Here is a 24800-nt window from a genome sequence, read left to right on the forward strand (position 1 = left end):
GCAGCCATATGCTAAGATCCGAGGTACTACTGCCTTTGTCTACATGCATCTCGTGTCCATCTGCCTACTTTATATTTGTAAGGCTTGCAGCCACATTCTGAAAGCCGAGGCTTTGCGCCTCTAGCAACGTGCATTTTGAAAAACGGGACATTATTTGGATATTGTTACAAAGCAAATAAATCTGGCTTTTACTATTGGTTGGGAAACTGCTAGTCAGTTGCCTAGGTGTTATATGCTGAAAATGCTCTGCAAAACGCTTTAAAACATTCAGGAATCTTTTACCCTTTTTTATATTTATTGACACTTTTATGAGCACGGCAGTAATCACATCTGCTGAGCATTTTGCTCTGTGTCGAAATAATTTGAAAGATTTGGGAACACAATTCGATTACTATCAGGCCGACCATCTTAAAACAATTATGTTGTGTTATGATAACACCTTGCACTGGCGGCATATTGTTTATTTATTTATTTATTTATCTAGTTAGTTTTTGGTGTGCTCATTACGCCACGCCGAACAACATTCCATCCTGATAGGACAACTTTTTGCAGACGCCTTGATGTCATCTGTCGCCTGCAACACAATGTCAAGATCAATGTCTTTTTCGCCTTGTTTATCCTTATTCAGGTGAGCAGAATGTCTTTGCCCTGTGAATACATTGGGAAGGACTGCACCTCGGTGGTCTTTTTCTATTTTCCCGAGAGGTTTCTAATTTATCACTGCCTCTCTGTGATCATAACATGTTCCTATTTGTCGTTTTTTGTTTTCCGCAGTTCTACTTCATAGAGAACTGGTTTTGCTGGCCTACATTTATTTCTCAGGATTTACATTCGGGAAAAGGTGACCAGCATTCAAGGTTGAGATAATGGTAATTTAAGAATTAATTGCTATACCCATTTCTCCCGTTATCAAGTTTGGAAGATTTTTTGCCTTATCATTTTGGAGGGAGGCATTTTCCCGGTTCGTTATTCACAAGATCATTCCTACCAAAATCACATTTTTAGTTTATTACTTAAATATTTAAGCTTTGAGCGTAATATTTATTGCACTAATTATTTTTGAATTCGTGTGACTGATGTGTGTGTCTTTCTACTTCTGTTTTATGTTTTAGGCAAAATTATGGATTCAGCCTGCACAAATCTTTACAGCTGAACGCATTATCGCCTTACACATGCAGTTTTCCACATTATAAAATCCTGTGGCATACATCTGATGGGAGTGCACCGTCCTGAAGAAGATGGGCATCAATTGTGAATCAGCTTAGATGCCTTGTACCATCGAAACTACTGTCTATTTACATGTCGGACCCAGTGTATTCAATAGGTCATGACAGTATAGTAGTTGACGTACGGCACCCCTTCTTTTTTCTGTTGGTCTTAACTTCAGAAGTAACCAACATTATTTTGTCTAGTAAGCTACGGCGGTTCTTATATTGTTAAATGTGGCCATAGCCTCTGACCGCCAGCTGGATGATCCCCTTCAACCGACATGACGTTCAGACTGCTTGGCTACATCAAGTTAGCGTTGACTGAATTATCAGTCGTGTTTTTAGAAAAGTACTGTGTTTTTCAATTTTCTAATTAAACGGTATTATTCAGATAATGAGCTCGAAACATGATTCAATATGTATATTTTAAACATATAATGAAATACAAATAAAATATTTATGGTTTCTAAATTTCTTTGCTCTTGGTATGGTTTGATCTGTGGTTCTGAATTTGGGTGCCCCCCTCCTAGTTCCATAGACGGGCTCCTCCATAACTTGTTTTTTTCCGCTGACACACTTTACGTTTATTATTGTTGTTACTTCCTCTTTGTCAGCGAAGTAGAGGTTCTCCCATCTCCTGTTTCGCTAGAATATGGTCCCAATCCACGTCTGAAAATGTGGTCTGGAGGGCTCTCTCCCATCTCACTCTGGCTGTTGTCGGGTTCGGGGCTGTGTCTGTCATTAGGGTTTTATATAGTATCGAGACCAGTTTACCCTCGCCTTGTGATTGGATGACTCTGTGGAGTAGTTGCCAAGTTTCAGGTTGTTGGGGAAATGAGGGCAGTAAGGTTTGTAGGGTGCCTCTGAGGCGGAAGTATATGAACGTATCAAGGGCGGTGGAGGCCCCGCGAGTTTTGGCTTGGTTGGGGGTGAGGAAGTGCCCGTCGACGAAGAGATCGGCTAAACTTTTGATTTGTAACTTGTCCACCCAATTCAAATAGACTTTCTCTGCGGTCAGTGGGACTCTGGGAATGAATTTTACCGGGAGTAAGGGGGAGAACCTGGTTTGAATATTAAATTTTACCGCTATTTTTTTCCAAATGGCAATTGTGGAGAGTACGGGTTTAGGGATTGGTGCGGGATTTGTGTCGTACCCAAATAGATGCTCTGAGCAAATTTGGGGATACCAAGGGCCACTCCGGTTGGACATGGGGATGAATGAATTGCGTTGTGTACCAATGCCCCAGGAATTGGGCTTGTGCTGCCCAGTAATAGCGTTCCACGTCGGGGAGTGCCATACTGCCTTTTTTTGCCCACCCAGAGTAGTTCCAGGATCATACTCCTCAGGTATTGGTTTACGAATAGATAGAGAAGTTTGGGGAGTATCAGCATTTTCACCAGTGACACTCGGCCCCATAGGGTGAGTGGCAATGATTTCCATCTGTCTACCTTCCCCTGTAGGGATTGAATTATTTTGCCATAGTTATCTTGATACAGGTTCTGGTGATCTCTGGCTAAGTGAATGCTCAGGTAGCGCACGTTAGTGTCTTCCCATTTGAAGCCATAGTCGTCTTGGAATTTATGGGGCTCTGGAGTGAGTGGGAATATAATTGACTTACTGTGATTGATCTTTAAGACGGAGAAGTTGCTGAATTTTATGATATCACGAATTACTGGATTTAAGTTTGTAGTCGGGTCTCGTATAAAAAGGGCGATGTCATCCGCGTATAGTGAGATTATTAATTTATGGGGACCGAAGGACAGACCTCTCATTATATGCTTATCTCGGAGATCCGAGACGAGGGGCTCCATCACCATTGCGAAGAGCAGGGTGGAAAGTGGGCACCCCTGCCTTGTTCCTCTCTGGAGCTTGATCGCTTCCGATCTGGTTTTTCCTAGGATGATGTGGGAGAGGGGCTGATTATACAGTAGGGCTATTAGTTGAAGGAACCGTTTTCCGAGACAGATTCTCTGAAGAATCTCAAAGAGAAATGACCATTCAATGGAATCGAACGCCTGTTCGGCGTCCAGTAGGACCGCCACCACTTGGTCTGAGGGATCTAGTGCCTCCATGACTCCGAACATGCGTCTTATGCCGAACGTGGTATTGCGGCCTGGGACGAATCCAGCCTGGTCTGCCAGTACTATTGCGGGCATAAGGGGAATGAGTCTGGAAGCCAGGATCTTGGCCAGAATTTTGTTATCTAAATTGATCACAGATATTGGCCTGTATGAGACGCATTCTTCTGGGGGCTTGCCGACTTTGTGTAGCAATATCATATTAGTCTCACGGAAGGTCGGGGGGAGTTGTCTGCTTTCAAGTGCCTCCTCATAGACCTGTTGTAGTGATGGGGCGAGAATGGGTGCGAACGCTTTGTAGAACTCGCCTATCAGCCCGTCCAGGCCAGGGGCCTTGGTGCTTGGTAGGTCTTTAATGGCCTGGAGAATTTCATCTGTCGTGATTGGTGCATTTAGGGGTTCTCTTAGCATGGCGTCCACCCAGTATAGTTCTATATCTGCAAATGGTGGCACAGCTCCTCCTGGGTGGCATTGAAACTGGTTGCATATAGGTTTTGATAGAAGATACAGAAAGTCTCTGCTATTTCTTTTTCAGTGTGTACTATGGTGCCCTGAAGGTTTCGGATCTGCTCGATCTGCCTAGGTTTATGGTCCGCTGCTATCAGCCTTGCCAGAAGGGCGCCCGGTTTCTGGCCCTCTCCGTATTGGTGGACTCGGTGGCCGTGTGATAGGAATTTCAATTCTCTGTCTGCAGCCTCTCTGAACTTGTCTAGTTCGGTCTTCAAAGATGCCAGCACCTGTGGTGCTGGCGAGTTTGATTGTAATTGTAGTTGTTTCAGTCTAGATTCACTCAGTGACAATTCACGCCTAATGAGTTTCAAAATGCCTTGTTCTTTGGAGAGACATATTCCTCTGATGTAGCACTTCAGGGATTCCCACATTGTTCCGATGGATGTCACTGAGCCTTGGTTGATTTCAAGGAACGATATGATTTCTGCGCGGAGTTCATCCGCAAATACCTGATCCTGCAGGGACCCAGTCTTGAATTTCCAGTGCCTCCTCTCTTCTGCTGGGTCTGGTGGGGCATATTCGACTGTGACGGCCGAGTGGTCGGACATGGATCTAGGCAATATTTGGCTATTTGACCATTGAGCATGACTGTGCACGGACACAAGAATGTAATCTAGGCGGGAGCTGGTTTGATGGACCCAGGAATGGAATGTGTAATCCCGAGTCTCGCCACGTTGTCGTCTCCAGGTGTCTACGAGGTCATATGCCTTGCAGATCTCGAGGACTTGGAGAGCTGCTTTGGACGTCGTCATAGTAGGTGAATGCGACCTATCCTTCTGAGGGTCGGGAGTGGTGTTCTTGTCTCCTGCCCATATGATTGATGCAGATCTTGTTTCTCCCAGGTGTGTCATTACCCAATCAAAGTTGTTATGTCCGTCTGTATTTGGACTGTAGGAATTTATGATGATAAATTCTGTATTTTCCAAAATGTCATGAACCAGAAGCGACCTCCCTTCTTCATCGCCTTTGGTTGTGAGCAGTTTAAATTTAAGAGTTCTGTTTATTAGGATTGCCACTCCCCTGGCGTATGTGGAGTAGGACGCAAAATATCTGTGACAGCCCCAGTCTTGTGCCCATCGATTCTCTGTTCCAGGGAGGAGGTGAGTTTCTTGAACCAGGGCGATGTCTACCTTGTGTCTCCGGAGATATTGTGTCATTTTCCTGGTCTTGGTCGGATTATTGCCCCATTTAATGTTCCACGTGGCTAATTTGAATGGCGTGAATAGTCAAATTTGTGGTCAGATCTTGGCCGAGGCGTCAGACCTGTTTGTTGTGTGATGTCCCAGTTATGTTACTGTTAAGTTTCCGCTTTCCTGGATGAGGCCGAATTTGGTGCTTCCGTTGGGGCGTCTCCAGATGGCGCCGGGGTGGGTGCGGGCCTTCAGCAAGCACACTTCCATAACTTTAAACAGTTTCCCTCCCAGTTGTGGGCAACCCCCAACTCGCCCATCAGCTTTCCCCTCCCAACTTCCGTTAACATAACTTAGCTGCGCCTGGGGCGCTAGGGAACTTCCAAGGTCCAGCACACCTTTAACTCAAATGCGATTTTCTGAATCCGGGGGATCAAGTTTAGCGTCGCAGAGCAGCCTGTTTCTGGGTCTAGATAGGTTTCACGGCGGGTCTCCGTTTGCTCGTTCTCTCCTTTGTGGTCTTGGGTTGTCAAAGCATTGTTTGCATCCCAGTTTATCAAGGAACAAATGTGCCTCCTCAGGGGTGTTGAAAAATTGTGACTTGCCATCGTGTTGGATTCGAGGTTTGGCTAGGTAGAGCATGGAATACAGCAGCTTGTTGACTTGGAGTCGGCGTTTCACTGCGGTGAATGTTCTACGCAGTGTCTGGACCGAGGGGGAGAAATCGGGGAAGAATTGGATGTCCCCGTCGTACTGTAGGTTTCCATTCTCCCATGCAAAGGCGGAGGATTGTATCTCGGTCCTTGTAATTGAGCAGTTTTGCTATTATTGGGCGAGGGGCTACTCCAGGAATGGGTTGGCTGGTTGGAAACGTTGTTACCGCCGTCACGGAAAACCCCACGGAAATGGAAATAACGAAGCCACAAGTGGCGCAAAACCCTTTTCCGCCTCCGCCACCACGGACACGGAACCGGAAATACCATGATCGCCAAAACAGGAAACAGAGAGGCGGCCATCATATAAAAGCACAATCCATTGCCATCCAGAGCCAGCACAAGCACAATCCTAACTCTGAGAAGCCAAAAGGGACCACCAGCATGTCTGCCAGGATTCCTGCTCAGAGGCAGCGCAAACAGCACTTTAGCGAGGCGGAGCTAACAGTCTTGGTGGAGCACATTGTGGACAATGCTGAGATGCTGTTCAGCGCCGACCAACGGCGTGCCACACAGCAGCGGAGGAAGGAGGTGTGGGCCGAAGCTGCACGCAAGTGCACCGCCGTGGGCGTGGCAGTGAGGAGTGTGAAGGACTGCCACAAGCGTTGGGACGACCTGAGGCTGAGGGTACGCAACCTCATTTCCACACACCGCCAACGCAGCAGTGGGACAGGCGGAGGACCCCCTTCCCCACTGAGGCTGCAAGCATGGGAGGAGCGTTGCAGCAGCGTCCTCCACCTAGAGGGAATCCATGGGATCGGGCAGGCTGAGGCAGGAGTGAGCCCACCTGCAGATGCCGGTAAGTGCCCAAACATGAATGCCACATGTAAATATGCAGTTGTGAGTACTGGGCCAAAGGACCCATTAACAACCCCCCTCCCCCAGGCAGTGCATGTGTGGGCTAAAGGACCCATCATGAGCCGTATGGCAACCAATATCACTGAATGCAGACACCAGCTATCAGATGCATGTGACTAACACTATTCAATGTACAATCTTAATGACGCATGTGATGCACCCATCTGCCACCACAACAACACTAATTGCATGCCCTTTGTGTCCCCACAGCCGTTTCAAGTGACAGTGATACTGCACAACAGGCCAGCCAATCTGCATCGGCAAGTACACTATCCACCGCCACCACACAGGAGGATGCTGCCGGCAGTTCTGCACCTCTGGCCACATTACCAGCCACTACAGATGTGCGGCACAGCACCACCACCGACATCCCCACCGTCTCCACACTGGCTGAGTCGAGACAGGTGCCACGGGAACCTATCATGGCCACCCAACACAACACCGAAGGCAGCAGCACTGCAGAGGGGGCGGCCTGCAGTGATAACAGTGCCCCGCAAGAGCACTCGGAAACGGGGCCACAGGGGGAGATGCCCACATTGGAAGACCTGGGCTCCTTCCATGAGCTGGGGTTCAGCCCCACTTCACCGGGGAGTCCCATGAGGTCGCCCACCCCATCCATGGCCGAACTGAATGCCCGCATGCAGCGGATGGAGGACCAGCAGGCTACCCTCACCCAGCTGGTGGGGAGGCAGCTAGAGGAATCCAGGCTGCAGAGGGAGAGCTACAGCGCCTCAGTGCGTCGCCTGTCGAGGTCCATTGGACGCTTTGTGAGCACCATAGTGACCCTTGCACACCATGTGCGGGAGGGCAACGACCACACCTCCAGGCTTGTAGAGGCCATGTTGGTTGGCCAACAGGCAAATCTGGCACGGATGCCCTCAATCCCAGATTCTGGCCCATCAAACACTACCACCCCATCCAGCTCCACTACTGCCAGTCCAAGGAGGCGCTCGAGTAGGCTAACGGGTCCTTCGGGCAAGGTTGCACAGGCACAGAAGCGCACGCGGAAGTGATGGCATGTGTGTGGGGCAGTGCAGGACACATGTGGACTACAAGGGTGTGAGAGGGGTGGGCACGTTTGGGTGGTGGGGTAGGGAGTTTTGGGGGTTTGGACAATGGGCTCTGGGTGGGGGTGGGCACGTTTGGGTGGTGGGTGGCCCCGGGTGTACAGCTTCCCTAACCAATGCACCTTCTTCCCTGTTGTTATCACATCAATACATCACCATTTCAAATCAAGACATACATGTGTGGACATTGATCATTTATTTTGCAGTGCAACTATTAATTCATTGTCGTCACCATGTTTGTGCATTTCTGTGAATGTGCTGTGACTCAAAAGTAAATGCGAATCAGGGCATCCCGTGCTCTCTGGCCATCATGTGGACCCCCAGGGGGAGGCGGTGCCATCCCATCCCCATCTCCATCCCCATCCCCATCCCCATCTCCATCCCCATCTTCGTCATCTGTGTCTGGTGGCATTGGGATGTTCCTGCGCAGGCATATATTGTGCAGCATGGCACATACGAGCGTGATTTTGCCCGTCTTCACTGGGCTGTACAGCAGTGATCCGCCAGATCTGCTCAGACAGCGGAAACGGGCCTTCAGCAGTCCAAATGTCCTCTCAATCATTCCACGTGTGCGGATATGTGCCCTATTGTATGCCTCTTCATGCCTGTTCCTTGGTCTCCGTACAGGTGTCATCATCCATGGCGTGAGTGCATATCCCGCATCACCTACATGGGATGTAGATGGGGGAACATGTCAGTGTTTGTGGCATCATGTCCTCATCTGCTGCTGTGCATTCGTGTATCATCATTCATTCATGCATATGTACCATGCAGTGTATGGAGGTATGTCTTGGGCATCACGAGGTATGTCGCTGACTGCATATGGGCCTACACATTAACTTGCATGTTTACTGTGCCCTGCGGGTGACATTTGATTGTGTGCATGTCATGGTGCAGTGCTGTCCACACATGGCAGAGTGACTCCACTGTACGGAAGTAGTAAATACACGTCGTCTCATTTACACGCCTCTCATGCTTTTTGGGGCAGTGTTTCAATTGAGGGTGGGTGTCTGCAGTGGCACAGGGTTCATGGGACAGTGAGGGGATTGGCTGTGGCAGCGTGTGCACGGGCACATTGTGGTGCCCTGTCATGTCTTCCTTCATGATGTTTGGCATCCGCTGTGTATTTGGTAGATGGAAGGGGGGTGATGCATGTGCGGTCACAGCGGCACACTCACAATGCTCATTGGCCTGGACACACACACACCACTCCGACAGGGTTGTAGCATCGTCAGCTGTACTCACCCAATAGCCATGTGCTTTGTCCGGCATAGCGTTCCATGTACCGTGGCAACATGGAATTCCGCAGTACCATTGAGTCATGTGATGAGCCTGGGAAACGTGCGCAGCAGTGTGTAATCAGTTGCATGGCATCACAAACCATGTGGACATTCAAAGAGTGATACTGTTTCCTATTGCGGAACACCGCCTCAATTGCATGTGGTACTGTCAGCTCGACGTGGGTGCAGTCAACTGCGCCTATGCAATTTGGCATGCCTGCTATGGCATGGAAGGCCAACTTGGTGGCAATGACCTCGGGGAGGGTGCGGGGTAGGGCTATGTGTTCCAACACATGGCGCAACAGGGCATCCAGTACCTGTACCAGGATTTTTGAGAAACACGGTTGTGATATGCCGTGCAGCTCACCAACCGTGTGTTGATAGGTGCCAGTGCCAAGGAAATGCAGAACTGAGACAACCTTCAAGAGGGGGGGGATGGCGGTGGGGGTGTCAATTAGGCTGCTGATGTTGTCCACAATCATGGCAGTGATGTGCAGGATTGTTGCACGGTCCAGCCGGTATAGGGTGTGGATCTGTCCTGGGGTGAGGTTCCAGGGTGAGGCCCTGATGCGTGGTATTGGTGGCTGGCGGCGGGGTCGGGCTGGCTGGGCAATGGGGTTTGCCATAGCTGCAGGGTTGGCTGGTTGCCGCCTGCGCCTCCTCCGCCTACGCCTCCTCCTCTGCGCCATTACTGCCACCATGTGCAGTGCTGCCTGTTGGTTGAGTAGGCCCAGTCCCAGTGCTACTAGACCTGCTGCCTGCATGGTTCTGTGTTGTGTTGGGCTGGGTGTGGCCCTTTTGCAGGCTCCCAGTGGCCTGCTAGGTCCAGCTGGGCTGATTTGGTGCACCTGTACCCTGATTCAGTTCAGCAGGCAGTGTATAACGCCATGTTCGGGGTGGCGGCGGTTCCGCCACCGTGATCACGGTATTTACGCCATTTTTTTGCTGGTATTTCCGTGTCCGTGCTAGTTGTGATGCTCACGGTGTTTCGTGTTGACGGTAACGGAGGGGTTTCCGTGCAGACGGACTTAACGGGAACCCTATTTCCGCGGTGGCGGTTTAGGGTGGTGCTATTACCGGGGCCGCGGGTCATGATTGCGCGGACATGGAAACGGTGCCGGTATGGTTTTAACGGCAGTGTTAATTCCGGACCGGAGTACTTGTAATGAGGCCCATTATCTTCTACGTCGGATATTCTTTGTTCGGCAGTGCCAAGCCTGTCGACATGCTTGTCTAGACGATGTTGTAGCTGGTCGACTTTGGTGGACAGGCAGTCGAGTTTACTGTCTATGTTGCCGATCCCTGCTTTTAATTCGAGAAGGATACCCTTAGTATCTGTGTCGTGAGCGTGCTCATCGACTCCGGGCATGGCCTCTTCCGCGTTCTCTTGCTGCTCGTGCGCTTTTGGGGTTTTAACTATGGAACCAGCTTCAAATGTTAGCTTCTGCTGAGATTTGTCAGATTTCCCCATCTCAGTGGTATCCTAGTGCACAGGCTGAGTGTGTAGGAGTGGTCGCACCGGGTTTCTCGTTGTTTGTCTGCCTCCCGGGTATGTGTTTGGCAGACCGTGTGGCCTGCAGCACGGGTGGAAGTGACTCCGGTTCTTCCTTGCTCAGCACACTGCTGTCGCACAGCCTCCTCTCCCCCCTTTTTTTGGATTAGTAGATGACCCAGGGGTGGCATCCTCCTGTTTTATATGTCACTTGAAACTGCCCGGTGGGAGTGCGGGAGGGCCAAGCTCTGGCGGCTGGTTCCAGCACTGACGACGTGCTCAGTGCTCTGCCCCTGGTAATGAGGTTGTCCGTCCCTCGGACCTCGGGGACTGAGGTAGGGCCCACCTGGGACTTTGGATGTTGCCTGCTCCTGCCCTCTCGCTGTGAGTTAGGGGCTTCTTAGTCACTGCATGGGCGCTGGATTGGGCTCGCTGTCCAGCTGCACTGGGGCCTGCTGCGTGTGATATGGCGTCAGCGCGGGACTAACACTCCCGGCCGACCTGAATGCTGGCAGTGAGGGGGGGTTCCCAGGAGGGCTGCTGGGGGGGGTCGCGCTGTGCTTTATGTGATTATCCCACCGCTTCTGGGAGGTTGCACGGCACAGCTGGAGTGAGCCCCCCTCTCTCCAGGCCCCCCGCCTGCTAAATCTGCGCGGGTGTCTCCTCAGCCCCAGTGGTCCCCTGCGCTCCGTCCAGGGATGCCCGTCTCACCTCTGGGGGGGTTGGATGGCCCCTGAATCAGCTGGGTACACACGGGGGGTAGAGGGGGGTTGGGTAGTCTCCCCGGTGCCTCGGCTCCCAGAATCAGCGACGTTGCTGCCATCTCTGTCTCTGCTGATGGGGTCGCAGGATCTGGCCGCCTCCGCAGGTCTCTGTATGGGCCGGGGCCTGCCGGGACCTCCACGAGCGAAGTCCTCACGGGCCGCTGCTCTGCGGTGCTGGGCTCCCGCGGGTGGCACCGGGAGGGGGACCGCAAATCTTGCGGCTGCTCTCTGGAGTTATGCCTCCCAACCGCGCGCAACACCAGCTTCTCCATCCATGGCGTTGTAGACTGGATGCCATGCCGGGCCGCGGCTGGCCGGGCCCTCTCCTCACCCCGCCTCCACACCAGCAGGTCACAACAGGGGTTCCCCCTAACATCGGGGGGGGTGATGGCTGGTGCGATTTGTGTTGGGACGGCTGTCCCTCAGCTGGGGGGGGTCAGATGGCCCCCGGATCCGCGATTTTGGCAGGATTTATGAGATGCGCCGACGGAGCTCACACTAGAGCGGCCATCTTGGTCACGCTCTAGCGCCCTCTATAGCGTTACCTTTTTTTTAATTGGGTGGCAATTTCTTCCCACAAGAATGTTCCATCGTTATAGTCTTTACTTCTCGTTTGACAAATTACTGGCACCTGATACCTACTTCAAGAAGCAACTCCTAAAAGTAAGATATCCATGCTTCTGAGGATATTTGAACCACATTGCCCACATCACCATCATCGAAGCCCTTGGAGACAAGCTTCCAGAATACATTTGGATTTATTTTCCCTTGCTGCTCTAACAAGCATATCCCATTGTTCCTCTATATGTTGCCACTTTTAGATTTTCAAGAGGTTTCTATAAGACTTTTTCTTGTAGTGAATTTGAACAGCGGATACTAGCCACCTTAGGGAGGCCAGGTGGAGTGCTCTTTTTGCGTGCCTACATTCAGCCTCATACCAGGGAGCATGTGTACTTGTTCCCTATATCACGCTTAATACAAGGGGATCTCTTGCGTATTTGAGCCTGGAGAAGTTCAAAAGGTTGCACCACTTCTTGGTGATGCTTAGAGTCTCTGAGCCTTTCATGTATTTTCAGAATTTACGCATCTTGGGACACAGTATCTCATTTCCCTCGATCCTTCTCATTGGGCGGATCATTGTCAACTCCCCTTTATTTGATACAGGGTGTGCAATGATCATATTCATGTGGCACTCTAAAATCAGAGGATTGTGGTCGCTCTCCATATGATCCTGTATCTTGAGACGTTTAACTCTGCGGAAAGAAAAACAGTCGACTAGTCAGTAATCCGTTATAGATTTTCTCAGGCCAGCCATGGGGTTTGGTGAAACATCCCCGGTACATCTTCGATTGAGCTCCACCAAAAGATATAAGGCCGTAAAGGTATCCATTAAGCAGCTCATTGCGGTTGGCCCCCTAACAATACTCCTCTTCGGGATTCTGCAGAACTCTTCCAAGTTTGATCTAGGGAGATTCCAGGGTTCTTTCTTAGTTTTGCGGTGAAATCTCCAATTAATAGAGTGCTGTCATCCCCAACTCTTGGCATTCCCTTTGGAAGGAAGAATTCCTCATTACATTTACTTATCTGCTCCTGTTTAGCGGGTACACAAATAATTACCACTTAGAGTTTTTGCTCAAACAGCAGCGTCTCTTTAGAGAGTGACATGGTGTCATGATCTCTGCTTCCAAAAGGTCAGGACTTACCCAACTCCCTTGGAAGCAGACCCATAACCCAGGTTCCGAGTGCCAACCAGTCCCATTTGGGACCTTTTGGACCCTGTCCTGGCGCCAGTGGCACCAGGCTCATAAATATGCCCAGTCCCAGCGCTGGAAGCGCCGGGCTCATAATGCCTGGGTGGATTTATCTGCAGCAGACCATGCTGCTTACTTATCTGCCAGTTGAGCCTCTACTCCTCTTCTGTTTGGGACTACTTTTCCTGTTGGGTGGGGCAGGAGCCACTCCATAGGTTCAGAACACTGGAACTCTTCTGGAAAGCAGGAACTCTTTTCTTACCTAGGCGTGGCTGTGGAAGGAGACACCTAAGCACTACAGGAGGCTATTTAAACCACACCCGATGGATGAATCTTGCTTTGCGTTATTCTGCCTCCTCTGCAGCAGAACGCTCATCGTGTCTTCTGCATCTGATCCTGGGCCTAAGGGAAAAAGGCTTACCATCCTGAATCCAGTCTTCAGCAACACCTATAAAGACAAGAAAGAACAGGTTAGCATTACGGTCTTCAGTAACAGCGCTTCACTTACCTGGTCCATCGGCTGTCACCAACGCCTCGCGCTGCAAATTGCGGCATCTGAAAGACAAAGGCTTACCTACTCTTCGTGCGCTCCGGAGGTCTTCGCACTGCATTCCGGCATCTGAAAGACAAAAGCTTACCAACTCTTCGCACGCTCCGGAGGCCTTCGGCGCTGCATCCCGCATCTGAAAGACAAAACAAGGTGCGTTTAAAGACATTGGGGAACTTTAATACTCACGTGCCATTACTCCTTTCCACATCTAACCCAGTGGGTATTCCGGCACCCTGCAGCCGCTCCGAACTTGTACCTGCAAAATAAAAAGACAGTTAGAGCGCATCGTGAAGCAGGCAACAAGCGCTTACTTACGTGCTTCCAGGCGCTTCTATTCATCACACGGGCTCCATCTTCAACTCACTTCAGCCCGTCATCCGCCATCGCCGGAACCCTGCAAAACAAGAGACATCATTACTAAAGACTTTTAAAGACATTAGAATTACTCGAAACTTACCGTTCGTGCAGTAAACGACGGACAGCAGTCCTCTGAAGTCAAGAGGCCTGCTCCCCTTATCCAGTGAAGAAACTGGTTACAGCACCCTGCCCCGAGGCAGATGGAGAGCACGGCGTTCACTTACCTAAGGTGAGAGCGTTAACCTTTGGGGTTCTACAGGAGAAGAGAAAGGGAAGAAGAGAGAGACATTCAATAACCCAGTTCATTAATCCCATATTTTCTATCTGCAGACATCTTACCCTTCGAGTCAGACATACAGTGCACAGAGGTCCAGCCCAAAGAGCCAGCCGTGTGTTACACATGACCTTTGAAGATACGGTATACGCCCAGTCAAGACCGGCGCCTCTACGGGAATCAGGTGAGCGTTACAAAACGTGCCTTGTCAAAGGCAATAGTTGGAACTTTTGTACAGGTCTTATAAAGTGAATTCACAAAGGGCTACCGTGCCAGTCTCAAATTACATTCTGCATCAAAGCTATATCCATCTATACTCACTCACTCTCTAGCCTCTGTCCTTGAAAATATAAAATCATGATGTCATCTATACTATATAGACTTTATGTCCAGTTCATATAACATTGATGCACATTTTTATATCAAAATTGATGTCAACAATTTTTGATATTGTTTTGGGGAGGGCAAATGTATACTAACATATTATATACACATTGTAAAAATATTATTTTTATATACATTTATATATCAAAAAATATTATTGTTATATTATTGTTAATATACTTTCTATATCAAAAATATGATTCTTTTATATTAATTTTTATATTAAAAAGATAAATTTGTATATTGATTTTGATATAGTTTTTATATTAAAAAGATATCAACATTGTTTGATATCATGTTCCACTTCCTATCACATTGGGGCAGAACCCCTCTGCGACATCATCACTGCATCACTCCAAAACCCTAGATTCAAAGTCCCTGTCCTCAGAGCTCACTTCACCCTCAACCCTTATCCAAACCACAGCGCCGCTGGATGCTCTCATCTTTTCAGCATTTTGAAATAACATGTATATTCGCTTATATCAAATGATATAAAATGTATATCCGCTGTATATAAAATATAATAGTATATCAATTGATATAAAATTATACCCACTTTATATAAAAATATACATTTGATATAAAATTGATATCATCGTTGATGTCTTTTTAGTTTCAACTTTATTTGAAGTTTATATCAAGGCATATCAAAAGGAGGTGGGACTAAAACCGGAAACAGGGGGCGTTTTCACCTGTCAAAATATTGATGGAGACAATAGGGGGATCATTCTACTACTGCCACCTATCCATAATGCACAGTCATGCTGCCACAATGTGTCACCCATGTGTAACCCATCCCTAATATACAGTTAGTGTATTTGTGCGATTTTGGTCAGCTGGTCACAGTGAGCTGCACACCCTGCAAATTAGTAGCCATAATACACTGACTTTGCCACTCTCTACCAGCTATCCTTAGTGAATTGTGTGTACACGCAAGGCTGAGCCACATGCCTTCAATATACAACTATCCACCATAGTCTGACACAATCTAGTGCATACTGTGCCAGATGCCCTTAACACACTGGGTGCATCTACAAGGCTATGCTGCCTGTCCTTAAAACTGTGAAGGTGATGCACCAGGCAGAGGATACTTGCAAGGAAAGCATATCCAAGACATAGAGGGAGTCTGCATAGAACAAGAACATGTATTTGCAAAGCAATACCTCATACAGACTAACACAGAGATTGTACACAATGGGGGTTATTTCAAAATTGCTAAACGGAATGTACTTTAAGCAACCAGAGGCTCCTTAAGATTCCATGAAGCTGAGTTGAGCAAGAACCCCACCCGCTATTGCTGCATTACAGTGACTGCCTGTTACAGGTCCACTTATAGGACAAGAAAAGCAGTGATCTGTGAAGCTGATAACCTTGGTGATACTGGATAAGGTAACTTATAGACAGTACACAAGGAGAAGAAACACCTTCTTGGGTGGCATACAAGCTCTCAAATCCTGTGGATGACACATACCACTAAGGCCGGGAGGATAGCTCTGGAGCAACGCATTTGTCTTGGAAGCAAGACAACACATAGCAAAATAGGTTTGAATCCCGGGCTCGCACTTAGAAACTGGTAGCCGGTATTAAGTGCGTTATAAAAGAACAATTATAATTATAATAATTATAATTAAGGATGTGACAAAACATGGATAACCTAATAGGCAATGCTGATATGCAAGGATCAAGTAGGGATCATGCAGAAGGAAAAAAGTAAAAGCCTTGAGAAAGCTGCAGGCTAGCAACTCAAACAGCACACCATATTCAATAAACAACAGCAAACCAAAGGAACAGGGCAGGGAGAAACCAAGAGCAAGTCTCATTGCAAACAAAGGGGTACCAATTAAACAGAAGCTGGAAAAAACATGAATAACCCCAAGACCCTCCCACGTTCACCTCCTGGAACTCAAGGAAGACAAGGAGGATATGAAGGAATTAGACATACACATAGGAATACTTTCAAAGCAGAGCAAGCTCAGGTAACAGAGGTTTGCTTTGATACTGTGCTATTTTAGAGAACTTTATGGTACATAGCAATACTATGCTGTTCATAAACAGAGGTACACCAGAATAGTGCTGGTTTAGGAACAATTAGATTGTAAAACATGGTAAACCCAGAAAGCAGGGCAACACCCAAAAAATGCATCAAAATCAGAATTCAGGAATTCAGGAATATCAGGGAACAGAAACTAGGGCCAAGGGGACCAGTGGCAACAATGGCCCATGCTGGAGTCTAGAAGACTGAGGCTTTTACCTGCTTTAGCACAGCCCTAACAAATGACTACACTGTGGTGGCAAAATTGGAAGCGTGTCTATGGGGACATGGCCGTCCATGTCCTGTGCAAAATATTGGACTTGCACAAGTCATGAAAGGTGATGTCCCATGCAACTGACCCCTAAATGCTGACCATAGACCACCTGCCTTAGGTGTGATCAGTGCTAGCACATGCCAGTCAGAAGTGGCCTGCTTTCTCCACCCACCCCTGGCCTGCAGGAGTAAAATTAAGTCAAAACATGCTGGAGCATGTCGTTTTTAGACTGTAAAAGTCTATTGATCCAGATCAGAAGGGAATTCTCAAATTAAATTCCTGCATTGCTTGTTACTTAACACAGCCAGCAGTGTAGCAGGATTACCTGCTGCAGTTAAACAGTGAAGCTCAGCTTTTAATTTCTGTTAATGGAAATTGCATTTAGCCTTTCTTGGGCCTGGTAAAAATAATTCACACCAATTACTTATGTTCTGTTATTTCTGCCTTACATGTTGTTTTCATACATTGCAATCTTCTTTGATATACATATTTAAATGGGTGTCCTAATACGAAACAGCCCCAACAGACTCATTTTGTTTTCTTGTGTGTTCCATTTCTGTAGGGGTCGAATTTGATAAGAGACTGGTCTTAGAGTAAACTGCAGTAAAGGTGCCATTGGGTCCAAGCCAAGTCTAGAGCAAGTGGACAGAAGGCCATAGCCTATAGCCCTAGTGCCTGGCTGATTGGCTGATACTGCGGCCATATTTAAACTACCCTTGGAAACTTTGCATCCTCTAAGTTCTTTTCTGTATCTTGAGGGCCTTTTCCAAGTTGTTTTTCGACATTGTTCATATGAGTCTCATAATTTCCTGGGGATTTTAAACAAACTGAGCCAGAGTTGGACTTGAGTTGTCTTGGTCTTACCAATCCTTCCTTATCATGTTGAGGAAAACCAGTGGAAAATGGGATAATGGAATAAATTAGTGGAAGCTTGTGGAATTTTCTGGATGACAAACATGACTTAGGGTAACTGCACACCCCATTATCAACAACCTTCCTCATGAGATGTTTCAATTTCTTGTTAAACCACTCAATGAGCCTATTAGTCTGGGAATGGAATACTGAGGTGTGCAAGCTCTTAATCTGTAAAATCCTTTTCATCTGTTCCCTCATTTTTTAAATTAATGGAGTACTTTGATCCAGTAGATTTTCTTGAGGGAAGTCCACTTTTGTTAATTATGGTAATAGTACCTTCAAGGTCCTGTGGGTGGTGTTGGCCGATATTGGGAACCCTTCTGGGTAGCATTATCCAAGATAACTAATACATAGCTTGGATGGTTTGAGAGATTGTGTTTTAGCTAATGCAATCCTCTAAAAAGGTATGCATATCCATCAATCCTCAATAAAGTTCTTCAGAACTAATCCTGATCAGGTTGAAATTCCACCTTAGTAACATGTAGGAATGGCTATCTTAACATTGGTCCGAACAAGGGCTCCGTCCTTCTGAGGCGTACGCAGCTGTATGCCCCAAATTGATCCAAACCGATTTAATGACCCAAATATTTGTCAGTACTATTTGCTCTATGTATACGTTTTGTACATCCCATTATTATTGCTTTATGATGGCCTGGGAGTGTTATATATGGTTAGGTGTTTTTTCTATTCCATTTGTTGGACTTTGAATCAACTTCTCTTTCATTATACTTCCAATATTATGTTTGGTGATTTCTTAAAGAATGATGTCAGGCAATAGAGTTGAATAATTTTATTAAAGGAGTGGGATGTCAGGTGGTCGGTAACTCTCAAATTTGTCTCTGCTTAGCCAAAGTTATTGTAGTCAATTTCATCATTGTCTTAGGATCTTTGCCTTCAAGTTCAAGCAGGCAAAAATTCTGATTGAAATAACTTTATTTGTTTGCTTTAGGAGCTTGATCTGCAAGTTCCAGCATCCACTGTTTCTAATTTCTGTCACTACCTAACTAGGTCTAGGAACGTCACTTTCAAGTTCCAGTATGCAGCAGTTCAGTTCTCCCTTTAATCAGTTTCTCCTTTGGGTTTCGGACCATTATCTTCTGGTTTAGTTATACATGCTTTTTCCCTTCAATATTCTTTATTCGATCTAGGAAATTGCAATCCAGTTGTCAGACTGCAGAACTCCCCCTATCAGTTTCTCAGTGACATTTAGGAACTCCTTCTCTATGTTCTAAAATGCAGGTGCTTTACTTTCAATCTCCTGCTTAAGTGCTCTCCCTCCAAGTTCTAGCCTGCAGACCTCCTACCTTGAATCAGCGTATCAATTTTCTCTTAGAAAGGTTTCTCCCGGTTCCTGCAGGCAGCTGTTAATTTTCAATCTCCTTTTTAAATGGGTTTTTGCTTGGATCAACCAGAGTTTTTCTCAGATGTCTCCCTTCTCTTCCTCGGTTTTTGAAGTTTCCCCCTCTCCCAGGTAGTCAACAAACCTCTTTTATGTCCCGGCTACACTCGCTCTTTCCTCTCATTTTCCCAGTCGGGTCATTCAAGCACACCCCCTGCCCTAGGAACCCTCTGGTGGCTCTGTGCCCTCCCAGAACCTGCATACCTCCTTCTTCTTTCCCTCTTCACACTCCTTGCAGTTTCTTACCCTCCTGGTGCTTCACTGTTGCTCACAGGGTGCATGTAAAACACTGCTGACGTGCATGTACTTGGCCTGCCTTCATACACTTACAAGTGCTTTCCTGCACAAGCCAAAACAGCAGCTCTATTGGGACTCTCCTTTAACTGGTTCTTCTTTGCTCGTCTCTTTCACGTAGTGCAGTGGGGCATCTCATTTGACTATAGCCATGGAAGAAATACTAAGGGCTCCAGGTTTTGTTCAATAGCAAGACGGGGTCTTCACTTCTGTCCTAAAAGTATTAAACAAGACTGATCAAGCATTCAGATGCCACATATATGCTCTTTACTGGGAATAGCTATAACATTGATTAGGATAATTTTACCTAGCAAAAGTTGTGCCACCTATTGATGGAGATTGAGACTTTGCTGAAAATATTATAACTATTAAAATGAGAGTTTACCAAAATGTACTAAAACAGTGTTTTATGAAATTCTTTCCTATGAATAAGAAAAGAGAATTTGACTACAAGGGTCAGAGAGTGTAGATTTTCTGCAAATATTTGGGCTGAATACGCAGCACTAAACTATTCCATGGATAGAGAAGCAGGAAACCCCAAATCCTGGGAATATTCAGACACACCGCCACACAATTGCAAATTATTTATTTACCATCGGCAATATTTGTCAAAGAGAAAATTTGATTAGCTACGTTTTGGCTTGCCATGGGAATCTTATCAGCCTTTTCCATTAATGCTCTTGCTTGGCAATCATTTTTTATATTCACGTTTTTATTGAATTAATACAAAATAAAAAAGTGCATGAACACGCCTCTAACCACTGACGCTCTTCCGATGACAGAGGATACCAGAGGCAATACTCCTTCACCTCTGACAAAGTGTTTGAGGAAAAGTTGTGGGAAGCTTTCTTCTCAACAAAATCATCCATTTGTCAGAACCCTAAGGTGCACATTGATGGAAAGTCACTTTTTTGGCCAAAGTGGTTTCTGGATGAAGTCCAATGGGTAGGAGATTGTTTTGAGGACAACAGATGTATTGCTTTCAATAGATTGTCTTCAACAAAACATTTAGAGGAGTGTTCCTACTGTGAATATCATAAATTACAGATGGCATTTGGCGCAAGGATACCCAAAGAGGATAACGATCTCTAGGGTTGCTGGACTTTAATCAAGTAGAATACCTTGCCTCCAAAGCTTATAAACATCTACTTTGTCACAAGAAGAGGAATGAAGAGCTTATCAAGTCATGTTCGATTTATTTGGGGTCTGAGATGACAGAGGGTAGATGGCGCAACCTATACAGGAATGTACGTTTGACTTCCTTACAAATCCTTAATAAGGTCTACTGGACCCCATTCAAGTTGTTCAAGAGGGAAATGGGTGATTCTGAAGCTTGTTGGGGGATGCAGGCATAGGGTGGAAACCTTTGATCATATGTTATGGGAGTACAGTAAAGTGAGAACATTTTGGATTGTAGTGACACAGATGATGAACAGAGTTTGGTTAATGAATGTTGATTTAGATTTTTTCCAGTTTGGGGGAAGTTGGGTTGTTAGATGATTTGTCATACCCCCAGAAATGTTGGTTTTCCAGAGCTTTCTTGTCTGCCAAAAAAATAATATTAAGAGAATGGAAGAGTGCTACATTTCCTTCAAGTTCTGTATGAATTGAGGACCTCTGTAAAATGTCATTATTGGAGACAGTCATTTTTAGCAAGTTAAAGAAAAATGTTCTTTATGAAGATATCTGGGGCAGGTTTCTGAATTTGGTTGTTTAGTGGTTAATTCCTTGCCTATTTGTATTGTTGTATGTGGAATTGGGGGCTGGGCGGTTGAAATTCTTGTTCTGTTTGCTTTCTTGCCAATAATGAAGTCTTATTCTTCCACCCATATGTGAAAACTGTCTAAATTGTCTGTAAGAGTAAATTAGAAAATGAGAAAATTCTTCCAAAATGTAATATTGTGAGCAACTTTAATTACTATAATTTTGCAGCAAACAATATTTGTGTTATGAGGGATGGTACAATGTGGGAGAGGGAAAATGGTGAGAAGGGCAAAAGAAAGCAGATCTTTTTCCGAGCCATGCCTCCAATTGCATTGATGGAGGAATAGGAACTCAAACTCCTTCATCTCCTTAGCAACAGTGCATGTACCTGTACATTTGATGACAAATACTGTTAATTATGCAAGTTCTTGATTATTGATTGCAATACCTGCTAAAAGGTGTGAGAAACTCAGCCTTTGATGAGAAGGCCTGAGAAATGATTATACAATGTTTTTACAAAATTCTTAACTTTTGGCTTGGCCAATGCTTTTTTACAAATGTCCCTACCATATTTTACCCTATATAACACTACTTTTGTCTTTTGTCTTCTCCTTGCTTGTTAACCCAAACTTTAACCCAAAACCTGACCGCCACACCCCATCTTTCTTTATTTTGCAACCCTTTCATTTTTCTGGCAGTTTGCCTTTGCTTCACACTCTACCCTTCCTCCCTGTGCTGCCTTTGAAATGTAGTTATCCTTTCCATGTTTTGTTACTGTTTTTTTCAATAAATAGTAATTTGTCTTTTAGCAAGTCCCTGGAATGGTACTTAGCATAATTCATCTAAATGGTTGGTTTAATCATTTAGAAGATGTGTGAGGTGCCCAGCCTATTCTAATAGTTAATCTCATAAAGTATACATATGTAATGATTTAAATGCAATTTCAGGCGCAGCTGGGTAATGCTCCCCGGCCACAAAGAGCGAGACACTATACAACAAATAAGCCCACTGTTGCCAGGAGTCAAGGTCATTGCATCCATGGTCTCTGCCCATGTTACTGGAGAAGTACTTAATATGTGCAGGCGTTTGCTTCGGCTGAGCCCCGGAACTTATTTTCCAGCACCAGCACTGATTGTCATAGTTCCATTGTCACGAAGAGAAATTGCTTTCCGCATTTTCTTGCTAACTTGGCCGCTTTCACTGTCATTTAGAAACAGTCTGTGTGTAGTAGCTGGCACATGGCAGCAACCTCGCTGGCTGAAGGTGAACTGACTAAGTCCCCAACTCATTATTGTCAATTTGTGAAAACAGATGTGCAGAGTCACCGCTGTGGCCTGGCACATTCCTTTTCATGAACGCATTGAAGGTGCCTTTGATAAAGCCAACTCAATCTATTTTGACTAGTTTGGAAAGAAAAGTAGCTAAACGGTTGGCTATAATATTTGCACATATTTTACAGTCTGAGTTCATTAGTGGTATAGGCCTATAATTTGGGGGATTTTTATTATTGGGGAGGAAGGATAGCTCAAGGGTAACTCATTTGTCTTTGAAGTAAGACAATGCAGCACAACACAGGTCCAAATGCAGAGCCCCCGCTTAGAAACCACTGGTTGGAATTAAGCGTGTTATAAAAGAACAATTATTACTAGGTTTTGGGAAGATAATGAGCATGCTTCTGAAAGGGATCCACAAGATTGATCTTAAGACATAAAATAGGATAAGAATTCATTAAGCTTCAGAGTTAATAGGTTATAAAAGTGTGCACAAAAATCAATGGCAAAGCCATCAGAGCAGCTATACTTTCTAAGTATCACGTATAGCTTGAAATATTTAAATACACTGAGATAGGATTTTCCAGGGACGTAAAATCAAAATCTAGATATGGAGAATGTGGAATACCGTTAAACCATTGTCTAAAATGTGGATTATTGTGGGACACATCTGAGGACTATGGCCCTCATTACGACCCTGGCGGATTTCGCGGTGCTAAATGCACCGCGAAGCACGGCGGAAAGCCGTCGATAGCGCCATGGGGGTTGGCGGATTTACCACCCCATGCCGACCTTGGCGGAGCGGTAAATCCCCAATCCCCATTTTACCCTTCCCCATTCCCATTCTTGCCCCATAGGGTATAATGGGAGTGGGGAAGGAGTTAATTACGCCGCCGTAAAGTACGGCGGCGTAATTAACAACGAGGTCCCTTAGCGCCATGGTTTTCTCCGCCCGGCAAAACCAGGCGGAGAAAACCTCCATGGCGCTAAGGGAACTCGTAGTACGGCGGACGGGTCCGCCGCGATTAGCGCTGGCGGAAACCCACTCCGCCAGGGTCCTAATGAGGGCCTATATGTTTTGATAAAACCCAGAAAAACACAATAATAATAACTTTATCTGATCATTTCCTATCAGCTAGTCCATTATTAATAACAGGAATCCCAGTTCTTTCTTTCTTAAATCTCAATTATCAGGCTAAAGATTTGCTTATTTTATTTGAAAATGTGCAACGTTTTGATTTATATGTTAACAGTCTAGCACAGCAGCATTGAAATGCTATTTTGTTATATTTAATGATTTATTCCAAATATTTTTCTAAGTTATCTAGTTCGGGTTAGTGTTGTGAAGGTTTTCATATTTTTTTTAGATGTTTAAAAGTAAGTTCTAAAGTTTCCATAAAAAAATTGATGATGAATCTCAGTAAGAAAAGTATTTCAATGTTCGCCTTTTAATAAAGAGGTATTAAATCTCCATCTGTTAGTGCTATGATCTTCTGAGACACTACTAGATTAATATAAATTGGTGCATGATCTCATAAAGGAATGCTATCAATCCTAGTTTCCAACAAAGAGCCTGTTAAAGATTAGGAAACAAAAATGTAATCAATTCTTGAAAAAGAAGTTATGTGCAATAGAATGAAATAAGAAGTCAACATTGGCTGGGTGTAGAATGTGTCACAAATCAATAACACCTAATTTGGAATTAAATTAAAATAATTCCTTAGGAGATTTACTATTTATAAAAGTAACATCAGATTTCCTATGTAAGGAGAGATCAATAATTGTATTACAGTGACCACATAAATCATGTTTCGAATAGTAGATTAAAAAAGATTATTTTTAAAATGAGATCAAAAGGATGGGTTCGGTACTCAGGGGCCATATACATTCACAATAATGTAAACTACGGAATGAACCACAATTGTAATCAGAACCTATCTCACATAATCATCTGAATCTGTATCCATGACTCTGTACTTTAAGGATTTGTTTAGGAGAATTGGCTCACCATTCCTTTTCCCATAAGCTGCCCTAGAGAAAACCTCTCCAGCCCAAAATCTCTTTAATTTTGCAGCCTCTCGTAACAAGAGATGTGTTTCTTGAATGTAGGCAATAGATGGTTTAGATCTTTTTAAATAGGAAATAACTGTATGCCTCTTTATCAGATTATTCAATCCGTTAACATTCCAAGAGGCAATTTTCAATGCCATGTATCACCAAGCGAACACCAATAAGAATGTATTTAATGAGCCATATGTAAGATGTAGAATAACGCAGTTTCTCTCAGCTCACCAATAATTCAGACCTGAGAGGAAATGCTCCAAATTCCATCAGTAAATTCCTGAGTAAGATCCAAGATGACAAACACAATCACAGAGGGCGGGGGAGTCAACATAATCATCAACATGGAACACTCTATGCTTAATGTCACACGAGTAGTTATAACTGTGGCTAACAGGAAATGGCCACACCAGTTCATGTTGGTGTCAATCGC

General features: G+C 45.6%; 1 long non-coding RNA gene across 1 annotated transcript; it reads left to right on the top strand.

Annotated features, from left to right (window-relative positions):
* Window positions 1-427: 427 nt before the first annotated feature.
* Window positions 428-1419, top strand: LOC138467089 (uncharacterized). Its single transcript, XR_011268021.1, has 3 exons — window positions 428-628; window positions 775-869; window positions 1113-1419. It is a non-coding gene; the product is annotated as an uncharacterized lncRNA (long non-coding RNA).
* The last annotated feature ends 23381 nt before the right edge of the window (window positions 1420-24800 follow it).

Source organism: Ambystoma mexicanum, chromosome 4q (assembly GCF_040938575.1).
Source record: "Ambystoma mexicanum isolate Mex_15411 chromosome 4q, UKY_AmexF1_1, whole genome shotgun sequence".
Classification (NCBI taxonomy): Eukaryota; Metazoa; Chordata; class Amphibia; order Caudata; family Ambystomatidae; genus Ambystoma; species Ambystoma mexicanum.